The 18,854-nt window shown below is 36.9% G+C and overlaps 1 pseudogene; it reads right to left on the reverse strand.

Moving 5' to 3' along the window:
• The window catches only part of LOC101603887, a 109,492-nt pseudogene that overhangs the window by 12,236 nt on the left and 78,402 nt on the right, over positions 1 to 18,854 (reverse strand).

The raw sequence follows: 18,854 nt of genomic DNA on the forward strand, positions 1-18,854 counted from the left end.
TTCCATAGCATACTGAGAAGAATGTATATACTGTAGAGTTATGGTGAAAAGTTCTATAGATATACTAGATATACCTTAAGTCTAGTTGATCTATGATGTTGGTAAGCTCTATTATTTCCCTGTTGATTTTCTGCTTGGATGATCTGTCTATCAATGATAGTGGAGTATTCAAGTCTCTGACTTTGATGGTGTTGGAGTGTATTTCTGTTTTTGTTTGTTTGTTTTGTCTAGTAGATTTTTTTTTATAAACTGTGGTGCACCTGTGTTTGACACTTACATATTTATGCTTATTATGTGCTCATGTTGGATCATTTCCTTGATGTATAAGAAATGGTCTTCTTTATTCTTTTTGATTACTTTCTGTTTGATGTCTATTTTATCAGATATTAATATATCAACACCTGCTTGTTTTTTATTTCCATTTGCTTTGAATATCATGTTTCAATCTTTCACCTTGAGTATGTGTATATCTTTAGTGGTGAGGTAGGTTTCCTGAAGACAGAAGTTAGAAGGGTCCAGGTTTTATTCTTTTGTTTTTCCTCTTTATGTTTCTTTTCTTTTCTTTTCTTTCTTTCTTTCTTTTTTTTTTTTTCATGGTAATGTCTCACTCTAGCTTAGACTGACCTGAAGTTCACTATGTGGTCTCAGGGTGGTCTCGAACTCATGGCACTCCCACCTACCTCTGCCTCCTGAGTGCTGGAATTAAAGACATTCACCACCATGCCCAGCTGGTTCCAGTTTTTTGATCCATCCTGAAAACCTGTATATTTTGATGGGTGAGTTAAGAGCATTAGTATGTAAGGTTATTATTGTGAGGTGTTTTATAGAGTTTTATAGAGTTTGCTGCTTTCTCGTGTTACATACTGTTTTGAGCTGCTTTAATATGGTAATTGTGATCTTGTTCGTGTTGGCTCTTGAGATTGATTGTTTTGTGTGGAGTATTCCTTCAAGTATTCTCTGTAGGTTTGGCTTTGTGTTCATAAAGTCATAGAGTTGACTTTTTCATGGAAAGTTTATGTTTCACCATCTATTATGAGGATACTTTTGATGGGTAGAGCAGGTTGGGTTGAAAGTCATAGTTTTTCAGATTTTGAAGTGTTCCATTCCTGGCCTTTCTGGCTTTCAGGGTTTCCATTGCAAAATATGGTGTAATTCTGATGAAATTGACTTTGTATTTTTTAACTGTTTCTTTCTTGCTGCTTTTAACACTCTTTGTTTTTGTTGTTAAGAGTTTTAACTATAATGTGTCTTAGAGAGTTTCTTCTTTAGTCCTGTCTGTTTGGTGTTCTGTGGGCTTCTTTTAACTTGATGGGCCTCTCTTTTGAGAGATTGAATTTTTTTTCTTCAAGGTGGGCATGGTGGTGCACACCTTTAATTCCAGTACTGGGGAGGCAGAGATAGGAGGATTGCATGAGTTCAAGGCTATCCTGAGACTACATAGTAAATTCCAGGTCAGCCTGGGCTAGAGTGAAACCCTACTATGAAAAAAAAAATTTTTTTTCTTCAAAAATTTTGTTGAATATGTTCTCTATGCCTCTGGCCTGTATTACCTTTCCTTATGGTATACCCATGATCTAGATGTTTAGTCATTTTAGAATGTTCCTTTGTATTGTGTTCACTTGATTTCTTGAACTTAGCAAAGTTTTTGGGATCCTGATCAATTTCTCCTGTCTGATCTTCCAGGACCAAAGTTCTGTCTTCCACATGAGTAACTCTATTGGTGAGAGGTTCTAGAGAGATTTTATAATTTCTATTTGATTTTTGTTTTCTGTTGTGTTATTTTGCATTGTGTCCATCTCTTTTTGTGAGGTATGATTTCAATTCAAGTTGTAATATTTTTATGCTTCCTGGAGTTCATTCTTGCATTTAATCAAGTCTTCATTAAGCTTAATCAAGTGGTTGTTGAGATCTTTTATTTCTTCCATTTCTCATCATACCTTCAATTTATATCTTTGGATGGTTTTAACATTTCCTTCAATCATGTTAAGCCTACATTCAAAAGCTATATGCTCTCGGAGATGAATCTGTTCAATTTCATTGATATGGTTTTTGGTCCTTTGATAGTTTGCTTGTAGTTCAGCATTTTTTTTTTTTTAAATCAAGGCCTCATTGGTTGTTGTGTTTTCATTTTGGGAATAAATTACTGTTGATTTCTCTATGATTTTATTGGAGGCTTCCATTGTAGAACTAGGCATCCTTGGGAGAGATCTCTCAGTTCTCTGACTTTCAATGGCTTTTCTGTGTTGTCTACCTATTTTAGGAAGACTCTTTATTTTATTGAGGATGAAGAAAGTTTTTGTCCTTTGGCCCATGCAGTTTTTGATTCAGGTGAACAAGAATGTTGGTACCCAGTGGCCAGTCAGGATACCAGAGTCAAAGGCCTGATTCCACATCTCACATAGGAACCCATCCTTCTTAAGCAAGGCACAATGTTGCCAAATAGTACCAGGGGACTGGAAGGAGCAAGGGAAATGGCTTCTGGCCTATTTTGTCCTGCACCCTCTAGCACACAGGCCAGCACACGGGCAACCCAGACTGGGGAGGGGGGAGGGGCCAAGAAACAGCAGCCTGCCCACAGAGTGTCTGAGCAAAGAACTCAGACTGGGGAAGTGGGAGCTAATTGTTCTATTTTTATTTATTTCATTTTATTTATTTGTTTATTTGAGAGTGACAGACAGACAAAAGGGGGGGAGAGGAGAGAGAGAGATGAGAGAGAGAGAGAGAGAGAGAGAGAGAGAGAGAGAGAGAGAGAGAGAGGGAGGGAGAGGGAGAGGGAGAGGGAGAGAGAGAGAGAGAGAGGATGGGTAAACCAGGGCCTCCAGCTGCTGCAAATAAACTCCAAATGTTTGCACCACCTTGTGCATCTAGTTTATGTGTGTAATGGGGGAATTGAGCCTCAAACTGGGGTTCTTAGGTTTCATAGGCAAGCACTTAACCACTAAGCCATCTCTTTAGCCCTAATTGTTCTTTTTTAAAAACATCAGTATTCTTACTGAAATTATTTATGAAATATATTTTTTCAGTTATCAAAAACTTTTTAATCCATATATCTGAATAGATTATGTGCATGTTATATGAATTTATATAAACTCCAGTTTAATGAATGATTTTAGTTCTAGCAGTGTTAATGTGGAATTATTAAGGATGTTTGCTCTCCTGCAGCTGGAGAGGACCATCAGGTGTCTGTCTACCTTCATCATTCCTTTGCCCTTTCTAATGTCAGTGGGAGTACAAGTCCTGGAGCTTGCTGAATTTTCTTGAGCCCAGTGATTCTTCTGTCTCTGCTGTGACAGGACTTGGGTAACAAACATGTGGCCAAGCTCAGATATTTATGAGGGTTCTGAGAATCAATTATTAAGCATCTTCAGACCCATATGCATACACAGAAAGTGCTGTTAACCACTGAACCATCTCTTCAGGCCTCTTTTTATATTTTATTTTGAGGCAGGGTGTCACGAAATTATACTGTTGACTTTGAACTTCTCAGGAATTTGGTCAAGTTATAAATAAAAAGACTGTATCATCCTTTTAATTTTAGGCCTTTACTCTTGAGTTTGTCCACACTTTTTATATAAGTTACCTTTTAATTTCTCCTGCCAGCTCATGGATCTAGCAATTCCCTGAGGGCTGGATCATCTGTATCTTTTATCCTTGCCTGTTTCTTGGTGATGGAAGATTGTTGAACTCTGGAACATTTTCTTTGTGGTGATTGAGAACAAATCATTCTTAAAAAAAAAAAAAAAAAAAACTAAAACTAAAACCAAAAATATGTTGAAATATAAAGAAAACCATATGCTTATACACATTCCTATGTGCATATTTACTTGTAGGATTGTCTGTTGGGAGAATTTCATATATATTTGGCACATGTGGTAGGTAGTTTGTGAGTTCCCCAATAGATGTAGGTGGTAACTTGGATCTGACAGAACCTATAGTCCAGCCCTAAGGTGTCACTGATTGCAGATGTTATTTCTAGCCCAAAAGAATGCAGGTCCCTTCACTTTGCTGTCCCTTTGTGCGTTTTTTTGGTGTTGGCCGTTTGGTGGTGTCTCTCTACTTGGATTTATGAATAGAAACCAACTTCTTCCAGAACAGATAGAGCTTCCTCCCACTCCCTGGATCTGTAATCATGAAATGAATCCTTCCTCCAATATACAGTTGTGGTTTGGATGTTCATCCCAGCAACATGGTGCTGACTACAACAACACCTGCTCTCTTCAGGCAATGAGGGCCAGTTTTAATCCAAGTTATCAAATATGTGGATTCCTGAGTATTAATATTGCTTCATACCTATATAAATCAATGAATTACATGATTATCTATAACTATCATTTATCTTGATTAAATGGAAAATTACCCCACAATTTAGTGACTTAAAACAAAATGAACATTTTTCAATCAATAAAAAAAAAATGTTAAGCATTAATTATTTTTGTAATAAATTTAAACACATTTGAAGAAAATATAAAGTGATTTGAAAGTTTGCTATAATTCCATCAGTGGTGAGACCTGCACACTTACTTCTGATGTGATAGAACTAAAACGGGAATCTATTAGTGTGATGTTTCACCAATAATGGTGGTCTGAATCAGATGCCCCAATAAACTCATGTGCTTTCAATGCATGATCCCCAGCTAGTGGCAATGTGAGAGGTAGAGCTTTGCTGAAGGGTGTCACTGTGGGTGGACCTTTTCTTAGGTTTCTTAGACCCCCAACTTGCCAGTGCAATCTCACTCTCCTGATGCTTTCTGCCAGCTGTTGTGGTAAGGAGTGATGTCCAGCCTCTGCTTGACCATTGCTTACCTGTCATCATGAAGCTTCTTCAAGAAGCTGTAAGCTAAAATAAAATTGTCCTCCCACCAGCTGCTTTTATTCAACTGTTTTGTCCCAGAATCATGAAGTTACCTATAAAACGAGTCATGAAGAACATTCTGATTTATACCATAGGAAGTAAAATGTAACTTTTGGGGACACATTTGATGATGTATCCTCACCTGATTTCCTCACATGTCAGTGTTCAATTTCATGATATAAGTATTGACTTTTACAAAGTATAAATAGAAATTATTCATGTATTCATTCTAATGGTGATTTGTTTTTTCCACCTATCAGATCATTGTGTATGTTAAATTCATTAACCACTCTGATACATAGTATTTATGTTATTTTTACAACTGCTATCAACTGTGATTTCTAAAGCAATAATTCATATTGCTATTTATTATACTAGAATAATCATAGTGGCCTAATTGGTTTTGTTACAAGACCAACATTTGTTCATTTTAGATAGAGGCTTTTCTAATATTATTCCAGGAACCAGTGTGGCAGCATTTTACATTGTTTTACAGCGAGATGACTTTTCCTTGCCTCTATTATAATGTTATCTTTCAGTTAGTTGGTTAAAGGCCCCTGTATTCTGGAAGTCATTAGAGTCACCTGATTTACAACAATGAGGATAACAGACAAGTGACACTTTATCATTAAATTTCATTTTCTCAAGAAGCATTGAGAATATCGCTGCCTAAATAGGAAGCAGAATATTTGGAATGTACAATATTTCTTTATGAATGACAGAAATGTACTATTTTCTGTTATTAAAAGAACAATTGTTTAATACATTGATATTAAAACAATTGCTTAATACATTGAATACCTACAAAGAAGTGCATGTTACATTACTTTATTATTTTAAATCTTGGCCTTTTTCCTAATTCCTGACAGTCTGCTTTGATTATATGCTATGAAAACTACTAATTGATCTATCCTTTGTAGGTGATTTAGGCTCTTCTCACATTGAGAACCTCCACTCATATGTTATATAGGAAGGACATTCTTGAGTTGATGGACAGCATAAAGAGAAGCAAAAACAGCAGAGAATCCACAATCAGTGGGAGTAGAATTGACAAGTCCTAACAGGAATATTCTTAATACCTAGCAAAAAAACATAAATCTCTGGCAAACAAGTAATTCAGAATAATTTAAATTAAAAATTTATTTTGTAAATTAACTACTGAATGTGTGCTTTAGTTACTCATGATTAACAAGAAGAAACATTTATCTTCTCTATTATTTTCCCAATGTTTTGATTAATGACTTTCAAATCCTATGCTTTTAAAATACTATCAACAAATTTAATTTTTAGAAGCACTTCATCCCAGTTGTTATTGCACTTTCTGATAATTACAAATGGCAGGAGAGGTATAAGTCATTTGTTGACATAGTAATCCTATTTGGAACATCAGGACAAGAAAAATAGGTCAGAATGTTAATAATCTGTGTGAATATTTTGTGAAGAGTTATATTTTCTAAGTTTTTATAAGACTGATTTCATACAGATTATGACACATTTTACAGAGAATAAAATAAACATTTGCTATCAAACTAAAATTAACCTGAATACATTACAAGATAAATTTTTCAGTGCTTAATTTATAAAACTTTATAAAAAGAAATATATAACTCATGCTTCAATTATACTGACACAAATGTATTTTAAATCTAAAAATAAAATACAGGTGTGGACATTATTAGGTTTTAGAAATTATAAACCTTTCAAAGAGGGCAAGAGACCAATTTGGCATATTGAAAGGAATAACTTTAACCAATATTAGTTTAACCAATTAGCCATTATTAGTGTGCCCCTAGTAATAACAAAATGTAGTCATGTAATTTAAGCTTTTCTAAATTTATTTATACATATTTTAAGATACTTGATTAAACAACTGTATATGAGCTCCACACTCATTTAGGTAGATTTACCAGGCATCAATAGAAAAATAATCTTTGTTTTAATTCTCATGTTCATCTAGAATTCATAACATAATTTATAACATGTAAAATTGAAATTATTAATGTCTATTTACATGATAAATGAACCAGTGATCCCAGTGGCCAGTTTAGTGTTGTTAAAAGTGAAGATTTACGGCTAGAGAGATGGCTTAGCTGTTTATGTGCTTGCCTGCAAAGCCAAATGACCCAGGTTCAATTCCCCAGGACCCATGTAAGACAGATGCCCAAGGGGTCACATGCATCTGGAGTTCATTTGCAGTGTCTGGAGGCCCTGGCACACCCATTCTCTCCATCTCTCTCTCTCTCTCCTTCTTTCTCTCTCTCTCTCTCCCTGACTATTTCCATCTCTCTCTCTCTCTCTCTGTGTCATAAATATATATTTTTTTAAAGTGAAGATTTAGGACTGGAGAGATGGCTGAGAGGTTAAGGCACTTGACTGAGGTTAAGGCACTTGACTACAAAGCCTAAGGACCCAGGTCCAATTTCCCAGTACCCACATAAAGTCAGATGTACAAAATATCGTATGCATTTGGAGTTTGCTTTCAGGGGCTAGAGACCCTGGCACATCCATTTTATCTCTTCCTCTGTCTCACTCACACTCTCTCAAATAAATAAAACTCATTTAACAAAAAAGCACTCATGAATTGGGAAGCACATTGAACCTTTAAATGTTCAACAAACTTCACATAGAGACAGGGGCAGGAAGTCCTTACAGAGGGAAAGCAAATATTATACATAAGTGGACTGCTTTCAGCTCAGTATTGCCCTTATTTGACACTCTATCAGAAGTTTCCTAGTGGATAGTTAAAAGCTCAGCAGTTATGATTGGCTTAAAGTTACAATAACACACTCTCATTAGGTTGTATTTTATTTACATTTTAAATAAGGTCATAAAGAATATTTGGAATGATAAGACTTGGTTCATGTGTGGTATATTGCCTGTACATTTCAGCTTGTGTTTTGAAGAGTGAATAAAGGTACAACAGAACGATTTGTAGTGTCAAGGATCATTTTATCTAGACTTGGCCTGCATCTCATACTTTCTCCTCTAAGGGATCCTTTTGCATTCTTGGAATGGGCTAATCTCAACTTGTATAAATTGAGGTGACTTCTAAATTTCTAAATTAGTAGCTTCCTTATAAGGGGGACATCTACATGTGGTCCACATAAGCATACATCCATTTGTAATGAACTTTGAAATTTTAAAAATTTTCCAGTATAGCCAAATTTAATCACACAAAGTATAGTGTGTCTGTTTACCCTGTGCTGGAGAAAGATCATTAGTATCTCTGACCAAACCATCAGTGATGAGCCACAAAGACTTTCAGAGGATTGTCCTAGTAACATTCCTTCCTAGAGGGAGGGAGAAAGCTCATGAAAAGCCATTGTTTTCCTTGAGATTTCAACTACCACTATCTATAAGAAGCAAACAATTAAGGAGCATAGGAGCCCCTAAATTACCCAGTAAATATACAAGTGGGGCTGTGGTTCCCTTTGAAGCATCCAGGAACTTATAAATAATTTCTAAATTCAAAAATGTCATTTAGGCACTACTTCCATTGATAGGTTAATCAGTTGAAGACATAATGGGCTATAAGGAGGAAGTGCCCAGAGGAAATTGGTTCATTGAAGTCTGCCTTTGAAATATTCATCCTGTCCTAGACCTTTCCTCTTTCTCCCTCTACCTCATGAGTTCCATGAAATGAGCCACTTTGACCCACTGCAGGATCCAAGCACAATGTTTTGCCTCATCATCACAAGAGCAACCGAGCCAAGTGACAGGGGAATGAAACCTTTGAAGCTGAGTCAAAATTCATTTGAATTGTTTTTTCAGGTATTTTTTCACAGTGACAAACAGTGAGTTTCACATAAGTATAAATAAGTAAAGAAAAAAAATATTGTCTTAGCAATTGTAATGAAAACTCAATATGATGACCAACTGGATTTTACAAATATATTATCTTTTGCTATTATTGAAATTGGTATAATTATACACATGTTTATGGTAAATAGATTAATGTCATGAACTCAGTGGGAGAAAAAATATGTATCTCATATTTTATTTTAAAAATAGCTTACTTTGACTATTACTACAGACTCTACAGCATATGGTACCATAATACCATGTTAGAACAGAAAAGGAAGCTAGCTTGAACCTAGCTAGCCCACATAGGCCTGTGAGAATTGATGTTGGACAATAGTCACTAACAATGTGAATAAGCAGTGGACCCTGAGTATTATGAGATGCACCATCTGGACATGAAGTAGAAGCTTGTGTAGTGGTGGCACACAGCATCTATAGTTAATCAGCTGTTCTCTGATTGGACTTAAGGCCTATTCCATGGGAGATTACCCATATCAGGTGCTGGAAAGCTATTCAGAATCCTATGTCCGGATACTGATACTTCAGAGAGAGGTGTTCACTGCTGTCTGGAGAAGAGTGGTCTTGCACACCAGTCTCTCATATAATTTTGAATACCCTCTTTAGCCCAAGTTGCTCTCACTGTTGGCTGGAGAAACTTTTGATTTTACAGGCGAGAACCGAGATCCATCAATAAGACAAGAAGATAGCCAACTGCTCATCATGAGATGGGCCACTTTGACCTCGTCTTCTAGAGCCCAGAAATAATTGCCAAGGAAGCAGCAACATGAATACCCCTGTTAATGTTAGCCTGACAGCCAACTCCAAAGTGATGGTGCAGACATAGTGATCAATCAAAATCTATCAATGCAGAAATCCAGATGCTACAGAGAAGTCAATACTAAACCAGACTGCCAAGAGGCCTCAGAGTACATTGTGGAAGAGAGGGGTGGAAATATTGTCAGAGTGACAAAGCAGTTTAGAACACCCTGAGGCCTGGTCCCACCACTACTCTATAGGGGCAGATGGAGTCATTTATGACCTCACAGTGAACACCAATAACCCCACTGAGGAGAGCCACCAAAGTAATGGGAGCATGAACAAGGGGAAAAAAGAATACAACTTGTATATATACATAGTTGTGTGTGTGTGTATATATATTATATATATATGGAGAGAGAGAGAGAGAGAGAGAGAGAGAGATGATATATCCAGAAGCATATAAAAATGATATACTGCAAGACTCTTTTATGTATATACATATCGGCAATGGTTATATAACACATTGAGCTAGGGGACATACCCTTACTAGTAATTCTATAAACTTGTTGCTTAAAGGATGTGATTTCTAAGATAATCCTTCAGATATGGATTTTATCAAGTTTCAACAATGCAACTGAAATCTTTGAGCTATTTCAAAATATATATTTTATCATCTTTTTTATTACTTTTTGTGAATATGTATGTGCTGTTCATTCATCTATTTATACATGTTAATAGGCAGGAATGTGTGTGTGTGTGTGTGTGTGTGTGTGTGTGCTCACATGCATGTGCTCCAGTGTTCAAATGTGTGTGGAATCCAGAGACTGACACTGAAAGTTTTTCTCAATGACTCTCCACTGGAATTTTTAAGGCATTGTCTCTCAGTGAATCTCAAACTCACTGGTTAGTCTATTCTAGCTAGACAGATATCCCTGGGTATCCTCTTGCCTCTGCCTGACCAGCAGTGAAATAACAGACACTCGTCACCATGCTCATCTTTTATGTGGGTGCTGGAGATCCAAACTCAACCCTTATGCTTATGAAAGGAGTACTGTATGAAGTCCTCAACTCTCCAGTCCCTTTTATCTTATACAGGAAACTGAATGTAGTTGGCAGGGCAATAGATCTATATGTTAGCTCTGGAGAATCGTTATATAATATATTCACAAATCAAAACACCTGATTGTACGACATTGATATATGAAATTGTTATTTATGAATTGAAATAAGACTCATAAAAAGAAAATGTAAAATAAAATGGGAATAGTAATATAAATATTATAATATAAAACCTTAGTCCAAGTCATATGAACTCAATGACATAAGACAAGTAATGAATAATTGTAAGTAAAAAGATAAAATATATCTTATTGTGCATTAGTTCTGTGAGCTGATGAAATAAAGTATGTCACAATAATTCTGAGAATAGAGTGATGACTCAGTTAGTAAAGTACTTGTCACATAAGCATGAGAATCTGAGTTTGGATATCCTGGCTGCGTAAATGTATACTACAGTGACATTACAAAATCTTAATGCTGGGCTGGAGAGATGGCTTAGCGGTTAAGCGCTTGCCTGTGAAGCCTAAGGACCCCGGTTCAAGGCTCGGTTCCCCAGGTCCCACGTTAGCCAGATGCACAAGGGGGTGCACATGTCTGGAGTTCGTTTGCAGAGGCTGGAAGGCCTGGCGCACCCATTCTTTCTCTCTCCCTCTATCTGTCTTTCTCTCTGTGTCTGTCACTCTCAAATAAATAAATAAATTTAAAAAAATTAAAAAAAAAATCTTAATGCTCCACAGGCAGAAACAGGCAGATCCCCAGGATAAGCCAGTTATCTATGCTAATCCAACTGGTGAGGTCAGTGATCAGTAAGAGGCTCTGCTTCAAAATAAAAATAAATAGATAAATAAATAAATAAATAAAGTGAAGAGTAATTGAGGAAAACACTCAATGTTGAACTCTGATTTCCATACACATGCACACACATGTGCATGCACACCCTAATATACCTGTCCATCAACTACAAGAATATATATACCTATGCCTATGAATGTATACTACATTCATGTACAAAAATTAAATCAAACATTATTTTTATTTTTGTAAAGACTTATGGTTGTGAGAATTAAGAACAATTTTCATGGCCATTACTAAAATATCCATTGTTAACTCAAGTGTATTTTCACAAATTTAGGTATTTAGAATAAAAATTACAATTTTGTCAAATGCTTCATATTATAAAATTTCATGACCTAAATAATTACTATACTATAAAATCAAATAAAAGCTTCACAATTTGCATATACCTAGAAATTATTTAGTTATGTTTCTTCTATTAAAGATACACATTTAAGGCTGGAAGAATGGCTTGGTAGTTAAGGCATTTGCCTGTGAAGCCAAAGGACCCAGATTCAATTCCTCAGGACCCACATAAGCAAGATGTACAAGGTGGCAAATGCGTTTGGAGTTCATTTGCAGTGACTGAAGGCCCTCACCTGCCCATTTTCTCTATCTGCCTCTCTCTCTCTCTCTCAAATAAATAAAAGTTATTTAAAAAGATATACATTTAAATTACTCACTGTGAGAACTGCCATCCTGAAAATGTATTCAGTGATGATAGAATCAGTAGGAAATGCAAACTGTGTTCAATTTACACATACCTGACACATTTGAACCATTGTTAATTATTTCACACTGATAAGTCTCATGATAGACAGTGATACATTTGTTAAATTAAGAAACTCATAGCATAAAATATAGTTAGTTGTTTGTCAATTCTAATGTGTAGAACACTACTGCATATTAATCTGAAATTTTTTCATAAATTATGTCTATTTGTATTTATGTTTGATTACCTTAGGGTTATAAGTTCTGAAGACATGCTATGAATCTCAAACATTAGCATACTAATAATACAACAAAATAGTTTGTTTAGGGAAGTAAATTATAAAAAATATACTCATAAACCTTACAACTAAACAGAAAACTAGACTATGTGACTATAATTGTTTCCTTGAGTCCTTATAATAGTGGGTATAGAAAATAATGAACAAAACATGGACAAATCTCCTTGATAGTTTGATATACTAAAGATTATTTTAAAATTTAAACATGTACTATTAGAATTTGGGATGATAATAGAAATTAGATAATTGTGTGAATTAGTTTTAAGAATTAGTTTTTTGATGTAAAAATATATTATTTCAATTTGAAATGAAAATAGCTACTGTTGTCTACCCTATCAAAGATTTGATTTTTATTATAAAAATAAAAAAGAATAAGTGGGTGAAAAAAGTTCTGACCAAAACAGAGATTTGGAATTTATGTGAGTAGCAGTTACTTACTTATTCTTGGGTCAGAACACTTGTCCACAAGCAGCTTTCAGAGAGAGTTTGTTTCTAGCTTACAGTTTTCAGAGGAAGTTTCATAATGGCTGTGGTGGTTTGATTCAGGTGTCCCCCATAAACTTAGGTGTTCTGAATGCTAGGTTCCCAGCTGATGGATATTTGGGAATTAATGCCTCCCAGAGGGAGTGTATTGTTGGGGGCAGGCTTATGGGCTTTATAGCCAGTTTCCCCTTGCCAGTGTTTGGCACACCCTCCTGTTGCTGTGGTCCATCTTCTGTTGGCCAGGGGGTGATGTCCACCCTCTGCTCATGCCATCGTTTTCCCCTGCCATTGTGGAGCTTCCCCTCGAGCCTGTAAGCCAAATAAACCTCTTTTTCCCAGAAACTGCTCTTGGTTGGGTGATTTCTACCAGCAATGCGAACCGGACTGCAACAATGGCAGAGAAAGGATAGAAATAGCAGATAGATTGACGTCGCCAAAAGCAGGGAATAAGCAGAATGAGATTGCTAAACAAGCAAGTGGTTTAGACTGTGACACCACAAAGACCAGCCTCCAGTGACACACCTCCACCAGCAAAGCTTCACCTCCCAAAAACTCCACCAGCTCAAATTAAGTATGAGGCTTAATCACAGATATATGAAGTTATGGAAGATATTTTACATTCAAACCACCATATTCCTCCCCTACTTTCCATAGATTCATGGACATCTTATGATAGAAATTATATTCAGGCCACTCTATAGAGGTTTCCATAGTGTTTACCTAGTCTTTCCATAACACTGTCTAGCTTTCGTGGCTCCTGTAAACCCTCCTGCACTTCATGACCCTCTATTTCTGACATATTAATGATTCCAAACCTAGTACCATATGGGCAACTGTACCATATTTTTGAAATATTTTATTTTTACTCACTTATGAGAGAGAAAGAGAGAGAGAGAGAGAGAGAGAGAGAGAATGAGTACACCAGACCCTCTAGCCACTGAAAACAAATTCCAGACAAATGTGTCACCTTGTGGCTTACATGGGTCCTGGGGAATTGAACATTGATCCTCTGTCTTTGCAGGCAAACACCTAAACCACTAAGCAATCTTTCCAGCCCCTGCCATATTTTTATGTGGAGAAGATGAAGTCCCACTTTTAGAACCACGTCAGCCTTATTGTTTTAGGCCTCATCTTTTCAGAAGAGTCACCACTCATCTTCAGAACAAATGGCACAGCCTCCATGGTAGGGATTTTTTAAATTAATTTTTATTTATTTAAATTTATTTATTTAAATTGTTATTATTATTATTATTTTTAAATTTACTAGTTTTCTTTTCAGCAAATACAGGCAGTATGGTACCATTGTTTAGGCTCATCCATGACCTACCCTCTCCCAATGGCCCCTCCTTGTTGATGTAAGTGGGTGTGTATTGTGGAGTTAGCCCACAGTTCTTGGTAAGATAAATGTCTCTGCATATCATGACCCAACATGTGACTCTGACATTCTTTCCGCCCCCTCTTCCGCAAAATTTCCCTGAGCCATGTTGGGTTCATTTCTGGTCTGCTTCAGTGATGAGGTGGTGGGGGCCTCTGAGGCTCTGACTCTCTGGTTTGGTAGGAGTTGATTTTTCTCTGCTTTGGTCTCCTTCCTCTTTGTGCTGGTATCTGGTTCATCAGGAAAACAGCACCCTTGCTTGTTTTGCCAGTTTTCTTAGTTTCAGTCAGGCCCCTATTGCGGTATGATGGGGCAGCTCTCTCCTTAGGATCTGTATCTATCTGACAAAGAGAAGCAGATTCTCCAAGGGAGAGTAAGTTAGCACCCAGACAATTGAGATATCACTTAATTTTTTGATAGAGAGTTTAATAAGTGTAGGCCCTCTTGTAGCCCATGATTGATGGTAGCTTGATATTGGAGAGTGGGCTTATGTTTGGATATGGTTCTGACTTGTTTTCCAGCTCCAGCAATAGGTCCTGTACAACTGAGGGAATCACGTAGCCAAACCAAGAGCAGTTGAATCCCCACCATGGCTGTGTGCCACTATTGCACTTGTGTGGGCATCACACCAGGTTATTTGTTGCTACGTAGGTTAGACCATGAGTTGCTTGGACAGATATTGGTCATTTCCCCCAGTCGCCCATGTGGCACTTTCTGGAACTAGACACGCTGACTGTCTGGGGACTGACTCTCTCCTGGCTTCCAGCCATGCCAATTCATTTTACGTGTCAGCTGCATATGGAGTCTTCAGCAATAGGGTCTTACCACTGGCCTTTGGTGGGTCATCAAGTACTCTGACAGAAGTCTGTCATTGTTTTGGGAAACCTTGTAGGTTTCTCTGATCAAAAGCTCATTGTGAATGATAGCCCTATGCTGGTAGTGGGGGTTACAGGTTAGTGCCCACTAAGAAGATGAGGAAAACAATAACTAACATACAAGAGTTAGAGAGAAGATAGAGAGATAGGGTGGAGGGGGATAGGGAGGGAGGGAAGATGTTGAAGATTTAGGTTAGACTTGATCCTACCCTCTCCAGTGTCTTGTGGTTCAGGTGTTTCCTGTAAGGGTCTAGTGAAGGTTCAGCCATTTGATCTGCCTTTTAGGAAGTAGAATTTTAGGGTTCCATTGCCATTTAGGTCCAGATTAGTGTTTCCCATCCCTTCAATGCCCTCCCCTCCATCCCCATCCATCCTAGTGTCTAATCCATGAGATGCTTGCTGGGTATGTAAAGTATCTTGGGTAGATTCAGGTTAGGTGTTGTAGACTATGTGTCCATTTTTTTTTTTTTTTTCTGTGATTGGGTAAGTTCACAGAGAATGATCTGTTACAGGTTCAACCATTATTCCTCAAATTTCTTTGTGTCATTTTTTCTTACTGCTGTATAGAATTCCTTTGTGTAGATATACCACATCTTACTTATCCATTCTTCTAGTGATGGTCATCTGGGTTGATTCCAACTCTTAGCAATTACAAATTGAACCACTACAAACATGGTTGAGCAAATCTCTCTGGCCTGTGGTTTGAATGTTTTAGGGTAGATGCTGAGTAAGGGTATAACTGGGTCTGTTGGGGTTTCTATAGTCAGCTTTTTTAGGAGTCTCCATATTGCTTTCCAAAGTGGTTGTACCATCCTACATTCTCACCAACAGTGAATGAGTGCTCCTGCTTCTTCACATCCTCACCAGCATTTATTTACATTTGATATTTTGATGTTTGCTATCTTTATTGGGGTAAGGTGGAATCTCATAGTTGTTTTAATTTTCATTTCTCTGATGACTAGGGATGATGAACATTTTCTTAAGTGTGTGTTTGCCATTTGTATTTCTCCCTCTGTGAACTGTCTGTTCATCTCTTTGCTCCATTTTATGAGTGGGATGTTTGACTTTTTACTGTTTAGATTTTTGTGTTCTTTGTAGATTCTAGAGATTAGGCCTCTATCTGTTGGATAACCTGCAAATATTTTCTCCCATTCTGTGAGTAATCTATTGGCTTTGCTTATTATGTACTTGTCTGTAAAGAAACTCTTCAGCTTCATATGATCCCATTGGATGAGTGACTTTTTAAGATCAGGAGCCACTGGGGTTTTGTTCAGGAAGTCTTTTTCCATTCCTATATCATGGAAAGTACTTCCTAAATTTTCTTCCAGTAGTATTCAAGTTTCTGGTCTTATGTTGAGGTCTTTGATCCATTTGGATTTGAGTGTAGTGCATGGTGAAATGTGTGGATCAAGTTTCAGTTTCCTGCATGTGGTTATCCAGTTTGTCCAGCACCATTTGTTGAAGATGCTGTATTTTTTCTAGCCTATATTGCTAGGGCCTTTGTTGAATATCAAGTAGCTATAGTTGCTTGACCCAAAATCTGGGTCCTCAAGTCTTATCCTTGGTTTATACTTCTATTTTTGTGCCAGGACCATGTTGTTTTTATTTCTATGACTTGGTAATATAGCTTTAGATCAGGTATGGTGATGCCACCAGAGGTGTTTCTTTTGCTGAGGATATGTTTGGATATGCGAGGCCTTCTGCTTTTCCTTATGAAATTTTTTGATCATTTTTTCTATCTCTGTGAAGAACACTGTAGGGATTTTAATTGGAATTGTGTCCAATCTATATATTGCCTTTGGTAGGATTGTCATCTTCACAATGTTCATTCTGCCTATCCAGGAGCATGGGAGGTCTTTCCATCTTCTCAAGTCCTCCTCAATTTCTTTTTTGAGTGTTTTTATATTTTCGTTGTATAGATCTTTCACTTCCTTGGTTAACATTATTCCAAGGTACTTTATTTTTTTGTTGCTATTGAAAATGGGACTATGTCCCTCATTTATTTTTCTTTATCTTTGTCATTTGCATACAGTTTGCATACATTTGCTGCCAAGTTTTGTGCATTGATTTTGTATCCTGCTATTTGCTATAGGAGTTAATCACCTTCAGGAGTTTTGGGATGGAGTCTCTTGGGTCTCTTACATTTACAATCATGCCATCAGTGAATAGAGCTAACTTAACTTCTTCCTTTCCAAATTGTATCTCTTTTATTTCCTTCTCCTGTCCTATTGCTTGAGCTAAGACTTCCAGATCTATATTGAAAAGCAGAGGTGAGAGAGCACAACCCTGTCTTGCTCCTGATCTTAATGGGAATTCCTCCAGTCTGTCTCCATTAAGTATTATTTGGGCATTTGGAGATTTGCATATTGCCTTTACTATGTTAAGATGTGAACCGACCATGCCGATTCTCTCCAATGTTTTGATCATGAAGTGATGTTGTATTTTGTCAAAGGCCTTTTCTGCATCTATAGAAATGATTATGTGGTTTTTATGTTTAAGCTTGATTATGTGGTGTATTACATTGACAGATTTTCGTATGTTGAACCACCCTTGTGTTCCTGGGATAAAACCCACTTGGTCAAGGTGGATAATGCTTTTGATGTGTTGTTGGATTCAGTTTGTGAGTATTTTGTTCAGGATCTTTGCATCTATGTTCATTAGGGAAATAGGCTGGTAGTTTTCTTTTCTAGTGGCATCTTGCTTGGTTTTGGGATTAGCGTGATACTAGCTTCATAGAAGGATTGTGTAGCTTTCCCTGTTCTTTAATTGTGTGGCACAGTTTTAGGAAGATTGGTTTGAGTTCTTCCATGAAGGTTTGATAAAATTCGACTGGGAATCCACCTGGACCTGGACTCTTCTTTTGGGGAGGTTTTTTATTACTTCTTCAATCTCCATGAGTGTGATGGGTTCACTGAGGTGATTAATCTGCTCTGAGTTTAGCTTTGGTAGATGGTATGCGTCCAGGAATTTTTCCATCTCCTCCACATTTTCCAGTTTTGTGGAGTAGAGGTTTTTGATATAAGTCCTGATGATTCTCCCAATTTCACTTATGTCTGTTGTGATCTCTCCTTTTTCAGTTTGAATTTTGTTAATTTGGAGACTCTCCTTTTTTTTTTTGCTTGATCAAATTATCCAGAGGTTTGTCAATCTTGTTTATGTTTTCAAAGAACCAGCTTTATTTTGTCAATTGCCTTAAGTTTTCCTTGGTATCCAGTTCATTAATTTCTGCTCTGATTTTAATTATTTCTTCTCTTCTGGAGCTCTTTGGGTTAGATTTTTCTTGTTTTTCCAGTGCCTTTAGGTGGATGGTTAGGTTGTTGATTTGGGATCTTTCTGTCTTTTTTATGAAGGCATTGAGTGCTATGAATTTTCCCCTGAGAACTACCTTCATTGTGTCCCATAAGTTTTGGTATGATGTGTTCTCATTGTCATTCATTTCCAAGAATTTTGCAATTTCATTTTTTATTTCATCCACTATCCATTTATTGTTTAAGAGTGTGCTGTTCAATTTCCATGTGCCATTGGGATTCTTGGATGTTCATTTGTTGTTGAGTTCTAGCAATATAGCATTGTGATCTTATATCATGCTGGGAAGTATGTTTATTTTCCTAAATATGTGGAGGCAGTCTTTGTGACCCAGTATGTGGTCTATTTTAGGTAATGTTCCTTGGGCTGCTGAGAAGAATGTATGGTCTGTGGATTTGGGATGGAAAGTTCTGTAGATGTCCATTAGGTCTAAGTGTTCTGTGGTTTTGTTGAGCTCTCTTACTTCCCTGTTGAGTTTCTGTTTGGATGATCTGTCTATT

The sequence above is a fragment of the Jaculus jaculus genome, chromosome 2 (assembly GCF_020740685.1).
Source record: "Jaculus jaculus isolate mJacJac1 chromosome 2, mJacJac1.mat.Y.cur, whole genome shotgun sequence".
In the NCBI taxonomy this organism is placed as follows: Eukaryota; Metazoa; Chordata; class Mammalia; order Rodentia; family Dipodidae; genus Jaculus; species Jaculus jaculus.